This window comes from Phalangium opilio, unplaced genomic scaffold, assembly GCF_054372755.1.
Source record: "Phalangium opilio isolate 3A_F unplaced genomic scaffold, DU_Popi_V2 ptg000038l_1, whole genome shotgun sequence".
Lineage (NCBI taxonomy): Eukaryota > Metazoa > Arthropoda > Arachnida > Opiliones > Phalangiidae > Phalangium > Phalangium opilio.
The window spans coordinates 972,540-990,595 of record NW_028324161.1 but is presented as its reverse complement, the minus strand read 5'-3'; the positions used below and the strand labels follow the sequence as shown (position 1 = coordinate 990,595).

Here is an 18,056-nt window from a genome sequence, read left to right as displayed (position 1 = left end):
CAAACAGGGAAACTTTACATAGGAAAACAGTTTACTTTAATGTATACGACCCAAAAGCCTTTCTTGTTGCCGAAACCCGGGATAGAACCAGGGACCTTTAGATCTTCAGTCTAACGCTCTCCCAACTGAGGTATTTCAGCTCTCTTTCATGCAAACAAGGAAACTTTACTGAAGCAAATAATTTACTTAAAGATACACGACCCAAAAAGCACTCGTGTTGCCGAAACCCGGGATCGAAGCAGGGACCTTTAGATCTTCAGTCTAACGCTCTCCCAACTGAGCTATTTCGGCTCTCTTTCGTGTAAACTGGGAAACTTTACTGAAGCAAATAATTTACTTTAAGAGACACGACCTAAAATGCACTCGTGTTGCCGAAACCCGGGATCGAACCAGGGACCTTTAGATCTTCAGTCTAACGCTCTCCCAACTGAGCTATTTCGCCTCTTTTTCACGCAACCAGGGAAACTTTGCATAGGAAAACAGTTTACTTTAATGTAAACGACCCAAAAGCCTTTCTTGTTGCCGAAACCCGGGATCGAACCAATGACCTTTAGATCTTCAGTCTAACGCTCTCTCAACTGAGCTATTTCGGCTCTTTTTCATGCATCCAGAGTAACTTTCCTGGAGGAAATAATTTACTTTAAGATACATGATCCAAAAAGATTTCATATTGCCGAAACCCGGGATCGAATCAGGGACCTTTAGATCTTCAGTCTAACGCTCTCCCAACTGAGGTATTTCAGCTCTCTTTCATGCAAACAAGAAAACTTTACTGAAGCAAATAATTTACTTAAAGATACACGACCCCAAAAGCACTCGTGTTGCCGAAACCCGGGAACGAACCAGGGACCTTTAGATCTTCAGTCTAACGCTCTCCCAACTGAGCTATTTCGGCTCTCTTTCGTGCAAACAGGGAAACTTTACTGAAGCAAATAATTTACTTTAAGATACACGACCCAAAAAAGCACTCGTGTTGCCGAAACCCGGGGTCGAACCAGGGACCTTTAGATCTTCAGTCTAACGCTCTCCCGACTGAGCTATTTCGGCTCTTTTTCACTTAAACAGGGAAACTTTACATAGGAAAACAGTTTACTTTAATGTATACGAGCCAAAAGTCTTTCTTGTTGCCGAAACCCGGGATCGAACCAGGGACCTTTAGATCTTCAGTCTAACGCTCTACCAACTGAGCTATTTCGGCTCTTCATCTTGCGACCAGGGAAACTTTCCTTTGGAAATAATTTACTTTAAGATACATGATCCAAAAAGATTTCATATTGCCGAAACCCGGGATCGAACCAGGGACCTTTAGATCTTCAGTCCAACGCTCTCCCAACTGAGCTATTTCGGCTCTTTTTCACGCAAACAGGGAAACTTTACATAGGAAAACAGTTTACTTTAATGTATACGACCCAAAAGCCTTTCTTGTTGCCGAAACCCGGGATAGAACCAGGGACCTTTAGATCTTCAGTCTAACGCTCTCCCATCTGAGGTATTTCAGCTCTCTTTCATGCAAACAAGGAAACTTTACTGAAGCAAATAATTTACTTAAAGATACACGACCCAAAAAGCACTCGTGTTGCCGAAACCCGGGATCGAACCAGGGATCTTTAGATCTTCAGTCTAACGCTCTCCCAACTGAGCTATTTCGGCTCTCTTTCGTGCAAACAGGGAAACTTTACTGAAGCAAATAATTTACTTTAAGATACACGACCCAAAAAAGCACTCGTGTTGCCGAAACCCGGGATCGAACCAGGGACCTTTAGATTTTCAGTCTAACGCTCTCCCAACTGAGCTATTTCGGCTCTTTTTCACGCAAACAGGGAAACTTTACATAGGAAAACAGTTTACTTTAATGTATACGACCCAAAAGCCTTTCTTGTTGCCGAAACCCGGGATCGAACCAGGGACCTTTAGATCTTCAGTCTAACGCTCTCCCAACTGAGGTATTTCAGCTCTCTTTCATGCAAACAAGAAAACTTTACTGAAGCAAATAATTTACTTAAAGATACACGACCCAAAAAGCACTCGTGTTGCCGAAACCCTGGATCGAACCAGGGATCTTTAGATCTTCAGTCTAACGCTCTCCCAACTAAGCTATTTCGGCTCTCTTTCGTGCAAACAGGGAAACTTTACTGAAGCAAATAATTTACTTTAAGATACACGACCCAAAAAAGCACTCGTGTTGCCGAAACCCGGGATCGAACCAGGGACCTTTAGATCTTCAGTCTAACGCTCTCCCAACTGAGCTATTTCGGCTCTTTTCACGCAAACAGGGAAACTTTACTTAGGAAGACATTTTACTTTAATGTATACGACCCAAAAGCCTTTCTTGTTGCCCAAACCCGGGATCGAACCAGTTACCTTTAGATCTTCAGTCTAACGCTCTCCCAACTGAGCTATTTCGGCTCTTCTTCTTGCGACCAGGGAAACTTTCCTTTGGAAATAATTTACTTTTAGATACATGATCCAAAAAGATTTCATATTGCCGAAACCCGGGATCGAACCAGGGACCTTTAGATCTTCAGTCTAACGCTCTCCCAACTGAGCTATTTCGGCTCTTTTTCACGCAAACAGGGAAACTTTACATAGAAAAACAGTTTACTTTAATGTATACGACCCAAAAGCCTTTCTTGTTGCCGAAACCCGGGATCGAACCAGGGACCTTTAGATCTTCAGTCTAACGCTCTCCCAACTGAGGTATTTCAGCTCTCTTTCATGCAAACAAGGAAACTTTACTGAAGCAAATAATTTACTTAAAGATACACGACCCAAAAAGCACTCGTGTTGCCCAAACCCGGGATCGAACCAGGGACCTTTAGATCTTCAGCCTAACGCTCTCCCAACTGAGCTATTTCGGCTCTTCTTCTTGCGACCAGGGAAACTTTCCTTTGGAAATAATTTTCTTTAAGATACATGATCCAAAAAAATTTCATATTGCCGAAACCCGGGATCGAACCAGGGACCTTTAGATCTTCAGTCTAACGCTCTCCCAACTGAGCTATTTCGGCTCTTTTTCACGCATAAAGGGAAATTTTACATAGGAAAACAGTTTACTTTAATGTATACGACCCAAAAGCCTTTCTTGTTGCCGAAACCCGGGATCGAACCAGGGACCTTTAGATCTTCTGTCTAACGCTCTCCCAACTGAGCTATTTCGGCTCTCTTTCGTGCAAACAGGGAAACTTTACTGAAGCAAATAATTTACTTTAAGATACACGACCCAAAAAAGCACTCGTGTTGCCGAAACCCGGGATCGAACCAGGGACCTTTAGATCTTCAGTCTAACGCTCTCCCAACTGAGCTATTTCGGCTCTTTTTCACGCATAAAGGGAAATTTTACATAGGAAAACAGTTTACTTTAATGTATACGACCCAAAAGCCTTTCTTGTTGCCGAAACCCGGGATCGAACCAGGGACCTTTAGATCTTCAGTCTAACGCTCTCCCAACTGAGCTATTTCGGCTCTCTTTCGTGCAAACAGGGAAACTTTACTGAAGCAAATAATTTACTTTAAGATACACGACCCAAAAAAGCACTCGTGTTGCCGAAACCCGGGATCGAACCAGGGTCCTTTAGATCTGCAGTCTAACGCTCTCCCAACTGAGCTATTTCGGCTCTTTTTCACGCAAACAGGGAAACTTTACATAGAAAAACAGTTTACTTTAATGTATACGACCCAAAAGCCTTTCTTGTTGCCGAAACCCGGGATCGAACCAGGGACCTTTAGATCTTCAGTCTAACGCTCTCCCAACTGAGGTATTTCAGCCCTCTTTCATGCAAACAAGAAAACTTTACTGAAGCAAATAATTTACTTAAAGATACACGACCCAAAAAGCACTCGTGTTGCCGAAACCCGGGATCGAACCAGGGATCTTTAGATCTTCAGTCTAACGCTCTCCCAACTGAGCTATTTCGGCTCTCTTTCGTGCAAACAGGGAAACTTTACTGAAGCAAATAATTTACTTTAAGATACACGACCCAAAAAAGCACTCGTGTTGCCGAAACCCGGGATCGAACCAGGGACCTTTAGATCTTCAGTCTAACGCTCTCCCAACTGAGCTATTTCGGCTCTTTTTCACGCAAACAGGGAAACTTTACATAGGAAAACAATTTACTTTAATGTATACGACCCAAAAGCCTTTCTTGTTGCCCAAACCCGGGATCGAACCAGGGACCTTTAGATCTTCAGCCTAACGCTCTCCCAACTGAGCTATTTCGGCTCTTCTTCTTGCGTACAAGGAAACTTTCCTTTGGAAATAATTTACTTTATGATACATGATCCAAAAAAATTTCATATTGCCGAAACCCGGGATCGAACCAGGGACCTTTAGATCTTCAGTCTAACGCTCTCCCAACTGAGCTATTTCGGCTCTTTTTCACGCAAACAGGGAAACTTTACATAGGAAAACAGTTTACTTTAATGTATGCGACCCAAAAGCCTTTCTTGTTGCCGAAACCCGGGATCGAACCAGAGACCTTTAGATCTTCAGTCTAACGCTCTCCCAACTGAGGTATTTCAGCTCTCTTTCATGCAAACAAGGAAACTTTACTGAAGCAAATAATTTACTTTAAGATACACGACCCAAAAAAGCACTCGTGTTGCCGAAACCCGGGATCGAACCAGGGACCTTTAGATCTTCAGTCTAACGCTCTCCCAACTGAGCTATTTCGGCTCTTTTCACGCAAACAGGGAAACTTTACTTAGGAAAACAGTTTACTTTAATGTATACGACCCAAAAGCCTTTCTTGTTGCCCAAACCCGGGATCGAACCAGTTACCTTTAGATCTTCAGTCTAACGCTCTCCCAACTGAGCTATTTCGGCTCTTCTTCTTGCGACCAGGGAAACTTTCCTTTGGAAATAATTTACTTTTAGATACATGATCCAAAAAGATTTCATATTGCCGAAACCCGGGATCGAACCAGGGACCTTTAGATCTTCAGTCTAACGCTCTCCCAACTGAGCTATTTCGGCTCTTTTTCACGCAAACAGGGAAACTTTACATAGGAAAACAGTTTACTTTAATGTATGCGACCCAAAAGCCTTTCTTGTTGCCGAAACCCGGGATCGAACCAGAGACCTTTAGATCTTCAGTCTAACGCTCTCCCAACTGAGGTATTTCAGCTCTCTTTCATGCAAACAAGGAAACTTTACTGAAGCAAATAATTTACTTTAAGATACACGACCCAAAAAAGCACTCGTGTTGCCGAAACCCGGGATCGAACCAGGGACCTTTAGATCTTCAGTCTAACGCTCTCCCAACTGAGCTATTTCGGCTCTTTTCACGCAAACAGGGAAACTTTACTTAGGAAAACAGTTTACTTTAATGTATACGACCCAAAAGCCTTTCTTGTTGCCCAAACCCGGGATCGAACCAGTTACCTTTAGATCTTCAGTCTAACGCTCTCCCAACTGAGCTATTTCGGCTCTTCTTCTTGCGACCAGAGAAACTTTCCTTTGGAAATAATTTACTTTTAGATACATGATCCAAAAAGATTTCATATTGCCGAAACCCGGGATCGAACCAGGGACCTTTAGATCTTCAGTCTAACGCTCTCCCAACTGAGCTATTTCGGCTCTTTTTCACGCAAACAGGGAAACTTTACATAGAAAAACAGTTTACTTTAATGTATACGACCCAAAAGCCTTTCTTGTTGCCGAAACCCGGGATCGAACCAGGGACCTTTAGATCTTCAGTCTAACGCTCTCCCAACTGAGGTATTTCAGCTCTCTTTCATGCAAACAAGGAAACTTTACTGAAGCAAATAATTTACTTAAAGATACACGACCCAAAAAGCACTCGTGTTGCCCAAACCCGGGATCGAACCAGGGACCTTTAGATCTTCAGCCTAACGCTCTCCCAACTGAGCTATTTCGGCTCTTCTTCTTGCGACCAGGGAAACTTTCCTTTGGAAATAATTTTCTTTAAGATACATGATCCAAAAAAATTTCATATTGCCGAAACCCGGGATCGAACCAGGGACCTTTAGATCTTCAGTCTAACGCTCTCCCAACTGAGCTATTTCGGCTCTTTTTCACGCAAAAAGGGAAACTTTACATAGGAAAACAGTTTACTTTAATGTATACGACCCAAAAGCCTTTCTTGTTGCCGAAACCCGGGATCAAGACAGGGACCTTTAGATCTTCAGTCTAACGCTCTCCCAACTGAGGTATTTCAGCTCTCTTTCATGCAAACAAGAAAACTTTACTGAAGCAAATAATTTACTTAAAGATACACGACCCAAAAAGCACTCGTGTTGCCGAAACCCGGGATCGAACCAGGGACCTTTAGATCTTCTGTCTAACGCTCTCCCAACTGAGCTATTTCGGCTCTCTTTCGTGCAAACAGGGAAACTTTACTGAAGCAAATAATTTACTTTAAGATACACGACCCAAAAAAGCACTCGTGTTGCCGAAACCCGGGATCGAACCAGGGACCTTTAGATCTTCAGTCTAACGCTCTCCCAACTGAGCTATTTCGGCTCTTTTTCACGCATAAAGGGAAATTTTACATAGGAAAACAGTTTACTTTAATGTATAAGACCCAAAAGCCTTTCTTGTTGCCGAAACCCGGGATCGAACCAGGGACCTTTAGATCTTCAGTCTAACGCTCTCCCAACTGAGGTATTTCAGCTCTCTTTCATGCAAACAAGAAAACTTTACTGAAGCAAATAATTTACTTAAAGATACACGACCCAAAAAGCACTCGTGTTGCCGAAACCCGGGATCGAACCAGGACCTTTAGATCTTCAGTCTAACGCTCTCCCAACTGAGCTATTTCGGCTCTCTTTCGTGCAAACAGGGAAACTTTACTGAAGCAAATAATTTACTTTAAGATACACGACCCAAAAAAGCACTCGTGTTGCCGAAACCCGGGATCGAACCAGGGTCCTTTAGATCTGCAGTCTAACGCTCTCCCAACTGAGCTATTTCGGCTCTTTTTCACGCAAACAGGGAAACTTTACATAGAAAAACAGTTTACTTTAATGTATACGACCCAAAAGCCTTTCTTGTTGCCGAAACCCGGGATCGAACCAGGGACCTTTAGATCTTCAGTCTAACGCTCTCCCAACTGAGGTATTTCAGCTCTCTTTCATGCAAACAAGAAAACTTTACTGAAGCAAATAATTTACTTAAAGATACACGACCCAAAAAGCACTCGTGTTGCCGAAACCCGGGATCGAACCAGGGATCTTTAGATCTTCAGTCTAACGCTCTCCCAACTGAGCTATTTCGGCTCTCTTTCGTGCAAACAGGGAAACTTTACTGAAGCAAATAATTTACTTTAAGATACACGACCCAAAAAAGCACTCGTGTTGCCGAAACCCGGGATCGAACCAGGGACCTTTAGATCTTCAGTCTTACGCTCTCCCAACTGAGCTATTTCGGCTCTTTTTCACGCAAACAGGGAAACTTTACATAGGAAAACAATTTACTTTAATGTATACGACCCAAAAGCCTTTCTTGTTGCCAAAACCCGGGATCGAACCAGGGACCTTTAGATCTTCAGCCTAACGCTCTCCCAACTGAGCTATTTCGGCTCTTCTTCTTGCGACCAGGGAAACTTTCCTTTGGAAATAATTTACTTTATGATACATGATCCAAAAAAATTTCATATTGCCGAAACCCGGGATCGAACCAGGGACCTTTAGATCTTCAGTCTAACGCTCTCCCAACTGAGCTATTTCGGCTCTTTTTCACGCAAACAGGGAAACTTTACATAGGAAAACAGTTTACTTTAATGTATACGACCCAAAAGCCTTTCTTGTTGCCGAAACCCGGGATCGAACCAGGGACCTTTAGATCTTCAGTCTAACGCTCTCCCAACTGAGCTATTTCGGCTCTTCTTCTTGCGACCAGGGAAACTTTCCTTTGGAAATAATTTACCTTAAGATACATGATCCAAAAAGATTTCATATTGCCGAAACCCGGGACCTTTAGATCTTCAGACCAACGCTCTCCCAACTGAGCTATTTCGGCTCTTTTTCACGCAAACAGGGAAACTTTACATAGGAAAACAGTTTACTTTAATGTATACGACCCAAAAGCCTTTCTTGTTGCCGAAACCCGGGATAGAACCAGGGACCTTTATATCTTCAGTCTAACGCTCTCCCAACTGAGGTATTTCAGCTCTCTTTCATGCAAACAAGGAAACTTCACTGAAGCAAATAATTTACTTAAAGATACACGACCCAAAAAGCACTCGTGTTGCCGAAACCCGGGATCGAAGCAGGGACCTTTAGATCTTCAGTCTAACGCTCTCCCAACTGAGCTATTTCGGCTCTTTTTCACAAAACAGGGAAACTTTACATAGGAAAACAGTTTACTTTAATGTATACGACCCAAAAGCCTTTCTTGTTGCCGAAACCCGGGATCAAACCAGGGACCTTTAGATCTTCAGTCTAACGCTCTCCCAACTAAGGTATTTCAGCTCTCTTTCATGCAAACAAGAAAACTTTACTGAAGCAAATAATTTACTTAAAGATACACGACCCAAAAAGCACTCGTGTTGCCGAAACCCGGGATCGAACCAGGGACCTTTAGATCTTCAGTCTAACGCTCTCCCATCTGAGCCATTTCGGCTCTCTTTCGTGCAAACAGGGAAACTTTACTGAAGCAAATTATTTACTTTAAGATACACGACCCAAAAAAGCACTCGTGTTGCCGAAACCCGGGATCGAACCAGGGACCTTTAGATCTTCAGTCTAACGCTCTCCCAACTGAGCTATTTCGGCTCTATTTCACGCAAACAGGGAAACTTTACATAGGAAAACAGTTTACTTTAATGTATACGACCCAAAAGCCTTTCTTGTTGCCGAAACCCGGGATCAAACCAGGGACCTTTAGATCTTCAGTCTAACGCTCTCCCAACTGAGGTATTTCAGCTCTCTTTCATGCAAACAAGAAAACTTTACTGAAGCAAATAATTTACTTAAAGATACACGACCCAAAAAGCACTCGTGTTGCCGAAACCCGGGATCGAACCAGGGACCTTTAGATCTTCAGTCTAACGCTCTCCCAACTGAGCTATTTCGGCTCTCTTTCGTGCAAACAGGGAAACTTTACTGAAGCAAATAATTTACTTTAAGATACACGACCCAAAAAAGCACTCGTGTTGCCGAAACCCGGGATCGAACCAGGGACCTTTAGATCTTCAGTCTAACGCTCTCCCAACTGAGCTATTTTGGCTCTATTTCATGCTACCAGGGAAACTTTCCTGGAGGAAATAATTTACTTTAAGAAACATGATCCAAAAAGATTTCATATTGCCGAAACCCGGGATCGAACTTGGGACCTTTAGATCTTCAGTCTAACGCTCTCCCAACTGAGCTATTTCGGCTCTTTTTCACGCAAACAGGGAAACTTTGCATAGGATAACAGTTTACTTTAATGTATACGACCCAAAAGCCTTTCTTGTTGCCGAAACCCGGGATCGAACCAGGGACCTTTAGATCTTCAGTCTAACGCTCTCAAAACTGAGGTATTTCAGCTCTCTTTCATGCAAACAAGGAAACTTTACTGAAGCAAATAATTTACTTAAAGATACACGACCCAAAAAGCACTCGTGTTACCGAAACCCGGGATCGAACCAGGGACCTTTAGATCTTCAGTCTAACGCTCTCCCAACTGAGCTATTTCGGCTCTCTTTCGTGCAAACAGGGAAACTTTACTGAAGCAAATAATTTACTTTAAGATACACGACCCAAAAAAGCACTCGTGATGCCGAAACCCGGGATCGAACCAGGGACCTTTAGATCTTCAGTCTAACGCTCTCCCAACTGAGCTATTTCGGCTCTTTTTCACAAAACAGGGAAACTTTACATAGGAAAACAGTTTACTTTAATGTATACGACCCAAAAGCCTTTCTTGTTGCCGAAACCCGGGATCAAACCAGGGACCTTTAGATCTTCAGTCTAACGCTCTCCCAACTAAGGTATTTCAGCTCTCTTTCATGCAAACAAGAAAACTTTACTGAAGCAAATAATTTACTTAAAGATACACGACCCAAAAAGCACTCGTGTTGCCGAAACCCGGGATCGAACCAGGGACCTTTAGATCTTCAGTCTAACGCTCTCCCATCTGAGCCATTTCGGCTCTCTTTCGTGCAAACAGGGAAACTTTACTGAAGCAAATTATTTACTTTAAGATACACGACCCAAAAAAGCACTCGTGTTGCCGAAACCCGGGATCGAACCAGGGACCTTTAGATCTTCAGTCTAACGCTCTCCCAACTGAGCTATTTCGGCTCTATTTCACGCAAACAGGGAAACTTTACATAGGAAAACAGTTTACTTTAATGTATACGACCCAAAAGCCTTTCTTGTTGCCGAAACCCGGGATCAAACCAGGGACCTTTAGATCTTCAGTCTAACGCTCTCCCAACTGAGGTATTTCAGCTCTCTTTCATGCAAACAAGAAAACTTTACTGAAGCAAATAATTTACTTAAAGATACACGACCCAAAAAGCACTCGTGTTGCCGAAACCCGGGATCGAACCAGGGACCTTTAGATCTTCAGTCTAACGCTCTCCCAACTGAGCTATTTCGGCTCTCTTTCGTGCAAACAGGGAAACTTTACTGAAGCAAATAATTTACTTTAAGATACACGACCCAAAAAAGCACTCGTGTTGCCGAAACCCGGGATCGAACCAGGGACCTTTAGATCTTCAGTCTAACGCTCTCCCAACTGAGCTATTTTGGCTCTATTTCATGCTACCAGGGAAACTTTCCTGGAGGAAATAATTTACTTTAAGAAACATGATCCAAAAAGATTTCATATTGCCGAAACCCGGGATCGAACTTGGGACCTTTAGATCTTCAGTCTAACGCTCTCCCAACTGAGCTATTTCGGCTCTTTTTCACGCAAACAGGGAAACTTTGCATAGGATAACAGTTTACTTTAATGTATACGACCCAAAAGCCTTTCTTGTTGCCGAAACCCGGGATCGAACCAGGGACCTTTAGATCTTCAGTCTAACGCTCTCAAAACTGAGGTATTTCAGCTCTCTTTCATGCAAACAAGGAAACTTTACTGAAGCAAATAATTTACTTAAAGATACACGACCCAAAAAGCACTCGTGTTACCGAAACCCGGGATCGAACCAGGGACCTTTAGATCTTCAGTCTAACGCTCTCCCAACTGAGCTATTTCGGCTCTCTTTCGTGCAAACAGGGAAACTTTACTGAAGCAAATAATTTACTTTAAGATACACGACCCAAAAAAGCACTCGTGTTGCCGAAACCCGGGATCGAACCAGGGACCTTTAGATCTTCAGTCTAACGCTCTCCCAACTGAGCTATTTTGGCTCTATTTCATGCTACCAGGGAAACTTTCCTGGAGGAAATAATTTACTTTAAGAAACATGATCCAAAAAGATTTCATATTGCCGAAACCCGGGATCGAACTTGGGACCTTTAGATCTTCAGTCTAACGCTCTCCCAACTGAGCTATTTCGGCTCTTTTTCACGCAAACAGGGACACTTTGCATAGGAAAACAGTTTACTTTAATGTATACGACCCAAAAGCCTTTCTTGTTGCCGAAACCCGGGATCGAACCAGGGACCTTTAGATCTTCAGTCTAACGCTTTCAAAACTGAGGTATTTCAGCTCTCTTTCATGCAAACAAGGAAACTTTACTGAAGCAAATAATTTACTTAAAGATACACGACCCAAAAAGCACTCGTGTTGCCGAAACCCGGGATCGAACCAGGGACCTTTAGATCTTCAGTCTTACGCTCTCCCATCTGAGCCATTTCGGCTCTCTTTCGTGCAAACAGGGAAATTTTACTGAAGCAAATTATTTACTTTAAGATACACGACCCAAAAAAGCACTCGTGTTGCCGAAACCCGGGATCGAACCAGGGACCATTAGATCTTCAGTCTAACGCTCTCCCAACTGAGCTATTTCGGCTCTCTTTCGTGCAAACAGGGAAACTTTACTGAAGCAAATAATTTACTTTAAGATACACGACCCAAAAAAGCACTCGTGTTGCCGAAACCCGGGATAGAACCAGGGACCTTTATATCTTTAGTCTAACGCTCTCCCAACTGAGGTATTTCAGCTCTCTTTCATGCAAACAAGAAAATTTTACTGAAGCAAATAATTTACTTAAAGATACACGACCCAAAAAGCACTCGTGTTGCCGAAACCCGGGATCAAACCAGGGACCTTTAGATCTTCAGTCTAACGCTCTCCCAACTGAGCTATTTCGGCTCTCTTTCGTGCAAACAGGGAAACTTTACTGAAGCAAATAATTTACTTTAAGATACACGACCCAAAAAAGCACTCGTGTTGCCGAAACCCGGGATCGAACCAGGGACCTTTAGATCTTCAGTCTAACGCTCTCCCAACTGAGTTATTTCGGCTCTTTTTCACGCAAACAGGGAAACTTTACTTAGGAAAACAGTTTACTTTAATGTATACGACCCAAAAGCCTTTCTTGTTGCCCAAACCCGGGATCGAACCAGGGACCTTTAAATCTTCAGTCTAACGCTCTCCCAACTGAGCTATTTCGGCTCTTCTTCTTGCGACCAGGGAAACTTTCCTTTGGAAATAATTTACTTTAAGATACATGATCCAAAAAGATTTCATATTGCCGAAACCCGGGACCTTTAGATCTTCAGTCTAACGCTCTCCCAACTGAGCTATTTCGGCTCTTTTTCACGCAAACAGGGAAACTTTACATAGGAAAACAGTTTACTTTAATGTATACGACCCAAAAGCCTTTCTTGTTGCCGAAACCCGGGATCGAACCAGGGACCTTTATATCTTCAGTCTAACGCTCTCCCAACTGAGGTATTTCAGCTCTCTTTCACGCAAACAAGAAAATTTTACTGAAGCAAATAATTTACTTAAAGATACACGACCCAAAAAGCACTCGTGTTGCCGAAACCCGGGATCGAACCAGGGACCTTTAGATCTTCAGTCTAACGCTCTCCCAACTGAGCTATTTCGGCTCTCTTTCGTGCAAACAGGGAAACTTTACTGAAGCAAATAATTTACTTTAAGATACACGACCCAAAAAAGCACTCGTGTTGCCGAAACCCGGGATCGAACCAGGGACCTTTAGATCTTCAGTCTAACGCTCTCCCAACTGAGTTATTTCGGCTCTTTTTCACGCAAACAGGGAAACTTTACTTAGGAAAACAGTTTACTTTAATGTATACGACCCAAAAGCCTTTCTTGTTGCCCAAACCCGGGATCGAACCAGGGACCTTTAGATCTTCAGTCTAACGCTCTCCCAACTGAGCTATTTCGGCTCTTCTTCTTGCGACCAGGGAAACTTTCCTTTGGAAATAATTTACTTTAAGATACATGATCCAAAAAGATTTCATATTGCCGAAACCCGGGACCTTTAGATCTTCAGTCTAACGCTCTCCCAACTGAGCTATTTCGGCTCTTTTTCACGCAAACAGGGAAACTTTACATAGGAAAACAGTTTACTTTAATGTATACGACCCAAAAGCCTTTCTTGTTGCCGAAACCCGGGATCGAACCAGGGACCTTTAGATCTTCAGTCTAACGCTCTCCCAACTGAGGTATTTCAGCTCTCTTTCATGCAAACAAGAAAACTTTACTGAAGCAAATAATTTACTTAAAGATACACGACCCAAAAAGCACTCGTGTTGCCGAAACCCGGGAACGAACCAGGGACCTTTAGATCTTCAGTCTAACGCTCTCCCAACTGAGCTATTTCGGCTCTCTTTCGTGCAAACAGGGAAACTTTACTGAAGCAAATAATTTACTTTAAGATACATGACCCAAAAAAGCACTCGTGTTGCCGAAACCCGGGATCGAACCAGGGACCTTTAGATCTTCAGTCTAACGCTCTCCCAACTGAGCTATTTCGGCTCTTCTTCTTGCGACCATTGAAACTTTCCTTTGGAAATAATTTACTTTAAGATACATGATCCAAAAAGATTTCATATTGCCGAAACCCGGGATCGAACCAGGGACCTTTAGATCTTCAGTCCAACGCTCTCCCAACTGAGCTATTTCGGCTCTTTTTCACGCAAACAGGGAAACTTTACGTAGGAAAACAGTTTACTTTAATGTATACGACCCAAAAGCCTTTCTTGTTGCCGAAACCCGGGATAGAACCAGGGACCTTTAGATCTTCAGTCTAACGCTCTCACAACTGAGGTATTTCGGCTCTCTTTCATGCAAACAAGGAAACTTTACTGAAGCAAATAATTTACTTAAAGATACACGACCCAAAAAGCACTCGTGATGCCGAAACCCGGGATCGAAGCAGGGACCTTTAGATCTTCAGTCTAACGCTCTCCCAACTGAGCTATTTCGGCTCTCTTTCGTGCAAACAGGGAAACTTTACTGAAGCAAATAATTTACTTTAAGAAACACGACCTAAAAAGCACTCGTGTTGCCGAAACCCGGGATCGAACCAGGGACCTTTAGATCTTCAGTCTAACGCTCTCCCAACTGAGCTATTTCGGCTCTCTTTCGTGCAAACAGGGAAACTTTACTGAAGCAAATAATTTACTTTAAGATACACGACCCAAAAAAGCACTCGTGTTGCCGAAACCCGGGATCGAACCAGGGACCTTTAGATCTTCAGTCTAACGCTCTCCCAACTGAGTTATTTCGGCTCTTTTTCACGCAAACAGGGAAACTTTACTTAGGAAAACAGTTTACTTTAATGTATACGACCCAAAAGCCTTTCTTGTTGCCCAAACCCGGGATCGAACCAGGGACCTTTAGATCTTCAGTCTAACGCTCTCCCAACTGAGCTATTTCGGCTCTTCTTCTTGCGACCAGGGAAACTTTCCTTTGGAAATAATTTACTTTAAGATACATGATCCAAAAAGATTTCATATTGCCGAAACCCGGGATCGAACCAGGGACCTTTAGATCTTCAGTCCAACGCTCTCCCAACTGAGCTATTTCGGCTCTTTTTCACGCAAACAGGGAAACTTTACGTAGGAAAACAGTTTACTTTCATGTATACGACCCAAAAGCCTTTCTTGTTGCCGAAACCCGGGATAGAACCAGGGACCTTTAGATCTTCAGTCTAACGCTCTCACAACTGAGGTATTTCAGCTCTCTTTCATGCAAACAAGGAAACTTTACTGAAGCAAATAATTTACTTAAAGATACACGACCCAAAAAGCACTCGTGATGCCGAAACCCGGGATCGAAGCAGGGACCTTTAGATCTTCAGTCTAACGCTCTCCCAACTGAGCTATTTCGGCTCTCTTTCGTGCAAACAGGGAAACTTTACTGAAGCAAATAATTTACTTTAAGAAACACGACCTAAAAAGCACTCGTGTTGCCGAAACCCGGGATCGAACCAGGGACCTTTAGATCTTCAGTCTAACGCTCTCCCAACTGAGCTATTTCGGCTCTCTTTCGTGCAAACAGGGAAACTTTACTGAAGCAAATAATTTACTTTAAGATACACGACCCAAAAAAGCACTCGTGTTGCCGAAACCCGGGATCGAACCAGGGACCTTTAGATCTTCAGTCTAACGCTCTCCCAACTGAGTTATTTCGGCTCTTTTTCACGCAAACAGGGAAACTTTACTTAGGAAAACAGTTTACTTTAATGTATACGACCCAAAAGCCTTTCTTGTTGCCCAAACCCGGGATCGAACCAGGGACCTTTAGATCTTCAGTCTAACGCTCTCCCAACTGAGCTATTTCGGCTCTTCTTCTTGCGACCAGGGAAACTTTCCTTTGGAAATAATTTACTTTAAGATACATGATCCAAAAAGATTTCATATTGCCGAAACCCGGGACCTTTAGATCTTCAGTCTAACGCTCTCCCAACTGAGCTATTTCGGCTCTTTTTCACGCAAACAGGGAAACTTTACATAGGAAAACAGTTTACTTTAATGTATACGACCCAAAAGCCTTTCTTGTTGCCGAAACCCGGGATCGAAACAGGGACCTTTAGATCTTCAGTCTAACGCTCTCCCAACTGAGGTATTTCAGCTCTCTTTCATGCAAACAAGAAAACTTTACTGAAGCAAATAATTTACTTAAAGATACACGACCCAAAAAGCACTCGTGTTGCCGAAACCCGGGAACGAACCAGGGACCTTTAGATCTTCAGTCTAACGCTCTCCCAACTGAGCTATTTCGGCTCTCTTTCGTGCAAACAGGGAAACTTTACTGAAGCAAATAATTTACTTTAAGATACATGACCCAAAAAAGCACTCGTGTTGCCGAAACCCGGGATCGAACCAGGGACCTTTAGATCTTCAGTCTAACGCTCTCCCAACTGAGCTATTTCGGCTCTTCTTCTTGCGACCAGGGAAACTTTCCTTTGGAAATAATTTACTTTAAGATACATGATCCAAAAAGATTTCATATTGCCGAAACCCGGGATCGAACCAGGGACCTTTAGATCTTCAGTCCAACGCTCTCCCAACTGAGCTATTTCGGCTCTTTTTCACGCAAACAGGGAAACTTTACGTAGGAAAACAGTTTACTTTAATGTATACGACCCAAAAGCCTTTCTTGTTGCCGAAACCCGGGATAGAACCAGGGACCTTTAGATCTTCAGTCTAACGCTCTCCCAACTGAGGTATTTCAGCTCTCTTTCATGCAAAAAAGGAAACTTTACTGAAGCAAATAATTTACTTAAAGATACACGACCCAAAAAGCACTCGTGTTGCCGAAACCCGGGATCGAAGCAGGGACCTTTAGATCTTCAGTCTAACGCTCTCCCAACTGAGCTATTTCGGCTCTCTTTCGTGCAAACAGGGAAACTTTACTGAAGCAAATAATTTACTTTAAGAAACACGACCTAAAAAGCACTCGTGTTGCCGAAACCCGGGATCGAACCAGGGACCTTTAGATCTTCAGTCTAACGCTCTCCCAACTGAGCTATTTCGCCTCTTTTTCACGCAACCAGGGAAACTTTGCATAGGAAAACAGTTTACTTTAATGTATACGACCCAAAAGCCTTTCTTGTTGCCCAAACCCGGGATCGAACCAGGGACCTTTAGATCTTCAGTCTAACGCTCTCCCAACTGAGCTATTTCGGCTCTTCTTCTTGCGACCAGGGAAACTTTCCTTTGGAAATAATTTACTTTAAGATACATGATCCAAAAAGATTTCATATTGCCGAAACCCGGGATCGAACCAGGGACCTTTAGATCTTCAGTCTAACGCTCTCCCAACTGAGCTATTTCGCCTCTTTTTCACGCAACCAGGGAAACTTTGCATAGGAAAACAGTTTACTTTAATGTAAACGACCCAAAAGCCTTTCTTGTTGCCGAAACCCGGGATCGAACCAGGGACCTTTAGATCTTCAGTCTAACGCTCTCCCAACTGAGGTATTTCAGCTCTCTTTCATGCAAACAAGAAAACTTTACTGAAGCAAATAATTTACTTAAAGATACACGACCCAAAAAGCACTCGTGTTGCCGAAACCCGGGAACGAACCAGGGACCTTTAGATCTTCAGTCTAACGCTCTCCCAACTGAGCTATTTCGGCTCTCTTTCGTGCAAACAGGGAAACTTTACTGAAGCAAATAATTTACTTTAAGATACATGACCCAAAAAAGCACTCGTGTTGCCGAAACCCGGGATCGAACCAGGGACCTTTAGATCTTCAGTCTAACGCTCTCCCAACTGAGCTATTTCGGCTCTTCTTCTTGCGACCAGGGAAACTTTCCTTTGGAAATAATTTACTTTAAGATACATGATCCAAAAAGATTTCATATTGCCGAAACCCGGGATCGAACCAGGGACCTTTAGATCTTCAGTCTAACGCTCTCCCAACTGAGCTATTTCGCCTCTTTTTCACGCAACCAGGGAAACTTTGCATAGGAAAACAGTTTACTTTAATGTAAACGACCTAAAAGCCTTTCTTGTTGCCGAAACCCGGGATCGAACCAGGGACCTTTAGATCTTCAGTCTAACGCTCTCTCAACTGAGCTATTTCGGCTCTTTTTCATGCATCCAGAGTAACTTTCCTGGAGGAAATAATTTACTTTAAGATACATGATCCAAAAAGATTTCATATTGCCGAAACCCGGGATCGAATCAGGGACCTTTAGATCTTCAGTCTAACGCTCTCCCGACTGAGCT

At 43.0% G+C, this 18,056-nt stretch overlaps 58 non-coding genes across 58 annotated transcripts; all 58 read right to left on the bottom strand.

Moving 5' to 3' along the window:
* Window positions 1-369: 369 nt before the first annotated feature.
* Window positions 370-442, bottom strand: TRNAF-GAA (transfer RNA phenylalanine (anticodon GAA)). Its single transcript has one exon. It is a non-coding gene; the product is annotated as a tRNA-Phe (tRNA).
* A 532-nt stretch (window positions 443-974) lies between these two features.
* Window positions 975-1,047, bottom strand: TRNAF-GAA (transfer RNA phenylalanine (anticodon GAA)). Its single transcript has one exon. It is a non-coding gene; the product is annotated as a tRNA-Phe (tRNA).
* A 78-nt stretch (window positions 1,048-1,125) lies between these two features.
* On the bottom strand, window positions 1,126-1,198 carry TRNAF-GAA (transfer RNA phenylalanine (anticodon GAA)). The gene has a single exon. It is a non-coding gene; the product is annotated as a tRNA-Phe (tRNA).
* A 77-nt stretch (window positions 1,199-1,275) lies between these two features.
* Window positions 1,276-1,348, bottom strand: TRNAF-GAA (transfer RNA phenylalanine (anticodon GAA)). The gene has a single exon. It is a non-coding gene; the product is annotated as a tRNA-Phe (tRNA).
* Window positions 1,349-1,577: 229 nt separating this feature from the next.
* TRNAF-GAA (transfer RNA phenylalanine (anticodon GAA)) lies at window positions 1,578-1,650 on the bottom strand. The gene has a single exon. It is a non-coding gene; the product is annotated as a tRNA-Phe (tRNA).
* Window positions 1,651-1,729: 79 nt separating this feature from the next.
* On the bottom strand, window positions 1,730-1,802 carry TRNAF-GAA (transfer RNA phenylalanine (anticodon GAA)). The gene has a single exon. It is a non-coding gene; the product is annotated as a tRNA-Phe (tRNA).
* A 381-nt stretch (window positions 1,803-2,183) lies between these two features.
* TRNAF-GAA (transfer RNA phenylalanine (anticodon GAA)) lies at window positions 2,184-2,256 on the bottom strand. The gene has a single exon. It is a non-coding gene; the product is annotated as a tRNA-Phe (tRNA).
* Window positions 2,257-2,483: 227 nt separating this feature from the next.
* Window positions 2,484-2,556, bottom strand: TRNAF-GAA (transfer RNA phenylalanine (anticodon GAA)). The gene has a single exon. It is a non-coding gene; the product is annotated as a tRNA-Phe (tRNA).
* A 379-nt stretch (window positions 2,557-2,935) lies between these two features.
* Window positions 2,936-3,008, bottom strand: TRNAF-GAA (transfer RNA phenylalanine (anticodon GAA)). The gene has a single exon. It is a non-coding gene; the product is annotated as a tRNA-Phe (tRNA).
* A 230-nt stretch (window positions 3,009-3,238) lies between these two features.
* Window positions 3,239-3,311, bottom strand: TRNAF-GAA (transfer RNA phenylalanine (anticodon GAA)). The gene has a single exon. It is a non-coding gene; the product is annotated as a tRNA-Phe (tRNA).
* Window positions 3,312-3,389: 78 nt separating this feature from the next.
* Window positions 3,390-3,462, bottom strand: TRNAF-GAA (transfer RNA phenylalanine (anticodon GAA)). Its single transcript has one exon. It is a non-coding gene; the product is annotated as a tRNA-Phe (tRNA).
* Window positions 3,463-3,541: 79 nt separating this feature from the next.
* TRNAC-GCA (transfer RNA cysteine (anticodon GCA)) lies at window positions 3,542-3,614 on the bottom strand. Its single transcript has one exon. It is a non-coding gene; the product is annotated as a tRNA-Cys (tRNA).
* A 229-nt stretch (window positions 3,615-3,843) lies between these two features.
* TRNAF-GAA (transfer RNA phenylalanine (anticodon GAA)) lies at window positions 3,844-3,916 on the bottom strand. The gene has a single exon. It is a non-coding gene; the product is annotated as a tRNA-Phe (tRNA).
* Window positions 3,917-3,995: 79 nt separating this feature from the next.
* Window positions 3,996-4,068, bottom strand: TRNAF-GAA (transfer RNA phenylalanine (anticodon GAA)). The gene has a single exon. It is a non-coding gene; the product is annotated as a tRNA-Phe (tRNA).
* A 228-nt stretch (window positions 4,069-4,296) lies between these two features.
* Window positions 4,297-4,369, bottom strand: TRNAF-GAA (transfer RNA phenylalanine (anticodon GAA)). The gene has a single exon. It is a non-coding gene; the product is annotated as a tRNA-Phe (tRNA).
* Window positions 4,370-4,599: 230 nt separating this feature from the next.
* On the bottom strand, window positions 4,600-4,672 carry TRNAF-GAA (transfer RNA phenylalanine (anticodon GAA)). Its single transcript has one exon. It is a non-coding gene; the product is annotated as a tRNA-Phe (tRNA).
* Window positions 4,673-4,899: 227 nt separating this feature from the next.
* On the bottom strand, window positions 4,900-4,972 carry TRNAF-GAA (transfer RNA phenylalanine (anticodon GAA)). The gene has a single exon. It is a non-coding gene; the product is annotated as a tRNA-Phe (tRNA).
* A 230-nt stretch (window positions 4,973-5,202) lies between these two features.
* Window positions 5,203-5,275, bottom strand: TRNAF-GAA (transfer RNA phenylalanine (anticodon GAA)). Its single transcript has one exon. It is a non-coding gene; the product is annotated as a tRNA-Phe (tRNA).
* Window positions 5,276-5,502: 227 nt separating this feature from the next.
* Window positions 5,503-5,575, bottom strand: TRNAF-GAA (transfer RNA phenylalanine (anticodon GAA)). Its single transcript has one exon. It is a non-coding gene; the product is annotated as a tRNA-Phe (tRNA).
* Window positions 5,576-5,954: 379 nt separating this feature from the next.
* On the bottom strand, window positions 5,955-6,027 carry TRNAF-GAA (transfer RNA phenylalanine (anticodon GAA)). Its single transcript has one exon. It is a non-coding gene; the product is annotated as a tRNA-Phe (tRNA).
* Window positions 6,028-6,408: 381 nt separating this feature from the next.
* TRNAF-GAA (transfer RNA phenylalanine (anticodon GAA)) lies at window positions 6,409-6,481 on the bottom strand. The gene has a single exon. It is a non-coding gene; the product is annotated as a tRNA-Phe (tRNA).
* Window positions 6,482-6,710: 229 nt separating this feature from the next.
* Window positions 6,711-6,782, bottom strand: TRNAF-GAA (transfer RNA phenylalanine (anticodon GAA)). The gene has a single exon. It is a non-coding gene; the product is annotated as a tRNA-Phe (tRNA).
* Window positions 6,783-6,861: 79 nt separating this feature from the next.
* Window positions 6,862-6,934, bottom strand: TRNAC-GCA (transfer RNA cysteine (anticodon GCA)). The gene has a single exon. It is a non-coding gene; the product is annotated as a tRNA-Cys (tRNA).
* Window positions 6,935-7,163: 229 nt separating this feature from the next.
* Window positions 7,164-7,236, bottom strand: TRNAF-GAA (transfer RNA phenylalanine (anticodon GAA)). The gene has a single exon. It is a non-coding gene; the product is annotated as a tRNA-Phe (tRNA).
* A 380-nt stretch (window positions 7,237-7,616) lies between these two features.
* On the bottom strand, window positions 7,617-7,689 carry TRNAF-GAA (transfer RNA phenylalanine (anticodon GAA)). Its single transcript has one exon. It is a non-coding gene; the product is annotated as a tRNA-Phe (tRNA).
* Window positions 7,690-7,767: 78 nt separating this feature from the next.
* TRNAF-GAA (transfer RNA phenylalanine (anticodon GAA)) lies at window positions 7,768-7,840 on the bottom strand. The gene has a single exon. It is a non-coding gene; the product is annotated as a tRNA-Phe (tRNA).
* A 668-nt stretch (window positions 7,841-8,508) lies between these two features.
* On the bottom strand, window positions 8,509-8,581 carry TRNAF-GAA (transfer RNA phenylalanine (anticodon GAA)). Its single transcript has one exon. It is a non-coding gene; the product is annotated as a tRNA-Phe (tRNA).
* A 79-nt stretch (window positions 8,582-8,660) lies between these two features.
* TRNAF-GAA (transfer RNA phenylalanine (anticodon GAA)) lies at window positions 8,661-8,733 on the bottom strand. Its single transcript has one exon. It is a non-coding gene; the product is annotated as a tRNA-Phe (tRNA).
* Window positions 8,734-8,962: 229 nt separating this feature from the next.
* On the bottom strand, window positions 8,963-9,035 carry TRNAF-GAA (transfer RNA phenylalanine (anticodon GAA)). The gene has a single exon. It is a non-coding gene; the product is annotated as a tRNA-Phe (tRNA).
* Window positions 9,036-9,114: 79 nt separating this feature from the next.
* TRNAF-GAA (transfer RNA phenylalanine (anticodon GAA)) lies at window positions 9,115-9,187 on the bottom strand. Its single transcript has one exon. It is a non-coding gene; the product is annotated as a tRNA-Phe (tRNA).
* Window positions 9,188-9,567: 380 nt separating this feature from the next.
* On the bottom strand, window positions 9,568-9,640 carry TRNAF-GAA (transfer RNA phenylalanine (anticodon GAA)). Its single transcript has one exon. It is a non-coding gene; the product is annotated as a tRNA-Phe (tRNA).
* Window positions 9,641-9,719: 79 nt separating this feature from the next.
* Window positions 9,720-9,792, bottom strand: TRNAF-GAA (transfer RNA phenylalanine (anticodon GAA)). The gene has a single exon. It is a non-coding gene; the product is annotated as a tRNA-Phe (tRNA).
* Window positions 9,793-10,020: 228 nt separating this feature from the next.
* Window positions 10,021-10,093, bottom strand: TRNAF-GAA (transfer RNA phenylalanine (anticodon GAA)). The gene has a single exon. It is a non-coding gene; the product is annotated as a tRNA-Phe (tRNA).
* Window positions 10,094-10,172: 79 nt separating this feature from the next.
* Window positions 10,173-10,245, bottom strand: TRNAF-GAA (transfer RNA phenylalanine (anticodon GAA)). The gene has a single exon. It is a non-coding gene; the product is annotated as a tRNA-Phe (tRNA).
* Window positions 10,246-10,474: 229 nt separating this feature from the next.
* On the bottom strand, window positions 10,475-10,547 carry TRNAF-GAA (transfer RNA phenylalanine (anticodon GAA)). The gene has a single exon. It is a non-coding gene; the product is annotated as a tRNA-Phe (tRNA).
* Window positions 10,548-10,626: 79 nt separating this feature from the next.
* Window positions 10,627-10,699, bottom strand: TRNAF-GAA (transfer RNA phenylalanine (anticodon GAA)). The gene has a single exon. It is a non-coding gene; the product is annotated as a tRNA-Phe (tRNA).
* A 380-nt stretch (window positions 10,700-11,079) lies between these two features.
* On the bottom strand, window positions 11,080-11,152 carry TRNAF-GAA (transfer RNA phenylalanine (anticodon GAA)). Its single transcript has one exon. It is a non-coding gene; the product is annotated as a tRNA-Phe (tRNA).
* Window positions 11,153-11,231: 79 nt separating this feature from the next.
* Window positions 11,232-11,304, bottom strand: TRNAF-GAA (transfer RNA phenylalanine (anticodon GAA)). The gene has a single exon. It is a non-coding gene; the product is annotated as a tRNA-Phe (tRNA).
* Window positions 11,305-11,836: 532 nt separating this feature from the next.
* Window positions 11,837-11,909, bottom strand: TRNAF-GAA (transfer RNA phenylalanine (anticodon GAA)). The gene has a single exon. It is a non-coding gene; the product is annotated as a tRNA-Phe (tRNA).
* A 79-nt stretch (window positions 11,910-11,988) lies between these two features.
* Window positions 11,989-12,061, bottom strand: TRNAF-AAA (transfer RNA phenylalanine (anticodon AAA)). The gene has a single exon. It is a non-coding gene; the product is annotated as a tRNA-Phe (tRNA).
* Window positions 12,062-12,139: 78 nt separating this feature from the next.
* TRNAF-GAA (transfer RNA phenylalanine (anticodon GAA)) lies at window positions 12,140-12,212 on the bottom strand. The gene has a single exon. It is a non-coding gene; the product is annotated as a tRNA-Phe (tRNA).
* Window positions 12,213-12,882: 670 nt separating this feature from the next.
* On the bottom strand, window positions 12,883-12,955 carry TRNAF-GAA (transfer RNA phenylalanine (anticodon GAA)). Its single transcript has one exon. It is a non-coding gene; the product is annotated as a tRNA-Phe (tRNA).
* A 230-nt stretch (window positions 12,956-13,185) lies between these two features.
* On the bottom strand, window positions 13,186-13,258 carry TRNAF-GAA (transfer RNA phenylalanine (anticodon GAA)). Its single transcript has one exon. It is a non-coding gene; the product is annotated as a tRNA-Phe (tRNA).
* A 519-nt stretch (window positions 13,259-13,777) lies between these two features.
* On the bottom strand, window positions 13,778-13,850 carry TRNAF-GAA (transfer RNA phenylalanine (anticodon GAA)). Its single transcript has one exon. It is a non-coding gene; the product is annotated as a tRNA-Phe (tRNA).
* Window positions 13,851-13,927: 77 nt separating this feature from the next.
* On the bottom strand, window positions 13,928-14,000 carry TRNAF-GAA (transfer RNA phenylalanine (anticodon GAA)). The gene has a single exon. It is a non-coding gene; the product is annotated as a tRNA-Phe (tRNA).
* Window positions 14,001-14,380: 380 nt separating this feature from the next.
* On the bottom strand, window positions 14,381-14,453 carry TRNAF-GAA (transfer RNA phenylalanine (anticodon GAA)). The gene has a single exon. It is a non-coding gene; the product is annotated as a tRNA-Phe (tRNA).
* A 230-nt stretch (window positions 14,454-14,683) lies between these two features.
* TRNAF-GAA (transfer RNA phenylalanine (anticodon GAA)) lies at window positions 14,684-14,756 on the bottom strand. Its single transcript has one exon. It is a non-coding gene; the product is annotated as a tRNA-Phe (tRNA).
* A 77-nt stretch (window positions 14,757-14,833) lies between these two features.
* Window positions 14,834-14,906, bottom strand: TRNAF-GAA (transfer RNA phenylalanine (anticodon GAA)). Its single transcript has one exon. It is a non-coding gene; the product is annotated as a tRNA-Phe (tRNA).
* A 380-nt stretch (window positions 14,907-15,286) lies between these two features.
* On the bottom strand, window positions 15,287-15,359 carry TRNAF-GAA (transfer RNA phenylalanine (anticodon GAA)). The gene has a single exon. It is a non-coding gene; the product is annotated as a tRNA-Phe (tRNA).
* A 230-nt stretch (window positions 15,360-15,589) lies between these two features.
* TRNAF-GAA (transfer RNA phenylalanine (anticodon GAA)) lies at window positions 15,590-15,662 on the bottom strand. The gene has a single exon. It is a non-coding gene; the product is annotated as a tRNA-Phe (tRNA).
* A 519-nt stretch (window positions 15,663-16,181) lies between these two features.
* On the bottom strand, window positions 16,182-16,254 carry TRNAF-GAA (transfer RNA phenylalanine (anticodon GAA)). Its single transcript has one exon. It is a non-coding gene; the product is annotated as a tRNA-Phe (tRNA).
* Window positions 16,255-16,331: 77 nt separating this feature from the next.
* TRNAF-GAA (transfer RNA phenylalanine (anticodon GAA)) lies at window positions 16,332-16,404 on the bottom strand. Its single transcript has one exon. It is a non-coding gene; the product is annotated as a tRNA-Phe (tRNA).
* A 380-nt stretch (window positions 16,405-16,784) lies between these two features.
* On the bottom strand, window positions 16,785-16,857 carry TRNAF-GAA (transfer RNA phenylalanine (anticodon GAA)). The gene has a single exon. It is a non-coding gene; the product is annotated as a tRNA-Phe (tRNA).
* Window positions 16,858-16,935: 78 nt separating this feature from the next.
* Window positions 16,936-17,008, bottom strand: TRNAF-GAA (transfer RNA phenylalanine (anticodon GAA)). The gene has a single exon. It is a non-coding gene; the product is annotated as a tRNA-Phe (tRNA).
* Window positions 17,009-17,085: 77 nt separating this feature from the next.
* Window positions 17,086-17,158, bottom strand: TRNAF-GAA (transfer RNA phenylalanine (anticodon GAA)). Its single transcript has one exon. It is a non-coding gene; the product is annotated as a tRNA-Phe (tRNA).
* Window positions 17,159-17,539: 381 nt separating this feature from the next.
* TRNAF-GAA (transfer RNA phenylalanine (anticodon GAA)) lies at window positions 17,540-17,612 on the bottom strand. The gene has a single exon. It is a non-coding gene; the product is annotated as a tRNA-Phe (tRNA).
* A 77-nt stretch (window positions 17,613-17,689) lies between these two features.
* On the bottom strand, window positions 17,690-17,762 carry TRNAF-GAA (transfer RNA phenylalanine (anticodon GAA)). The gene has a single exon. It is a non-coding gene; the product is annotated as a tRNA-Phe (tRNA).
* A 78-nt stretch (window positions 17,763-17,840) lies between these two features.
* Window positions 17,841-17,913, bottom strand: TRNAF-GAA (transfer RNA phenylalanine (anticodon GAA)). The gene has a single exon. It is a non-coding gene; the product is annotated as a tRNA-Phe (tRNA).
* Between the last annotated feature and the right edge of the window lie 143 nt (window positions 17,914-18,056).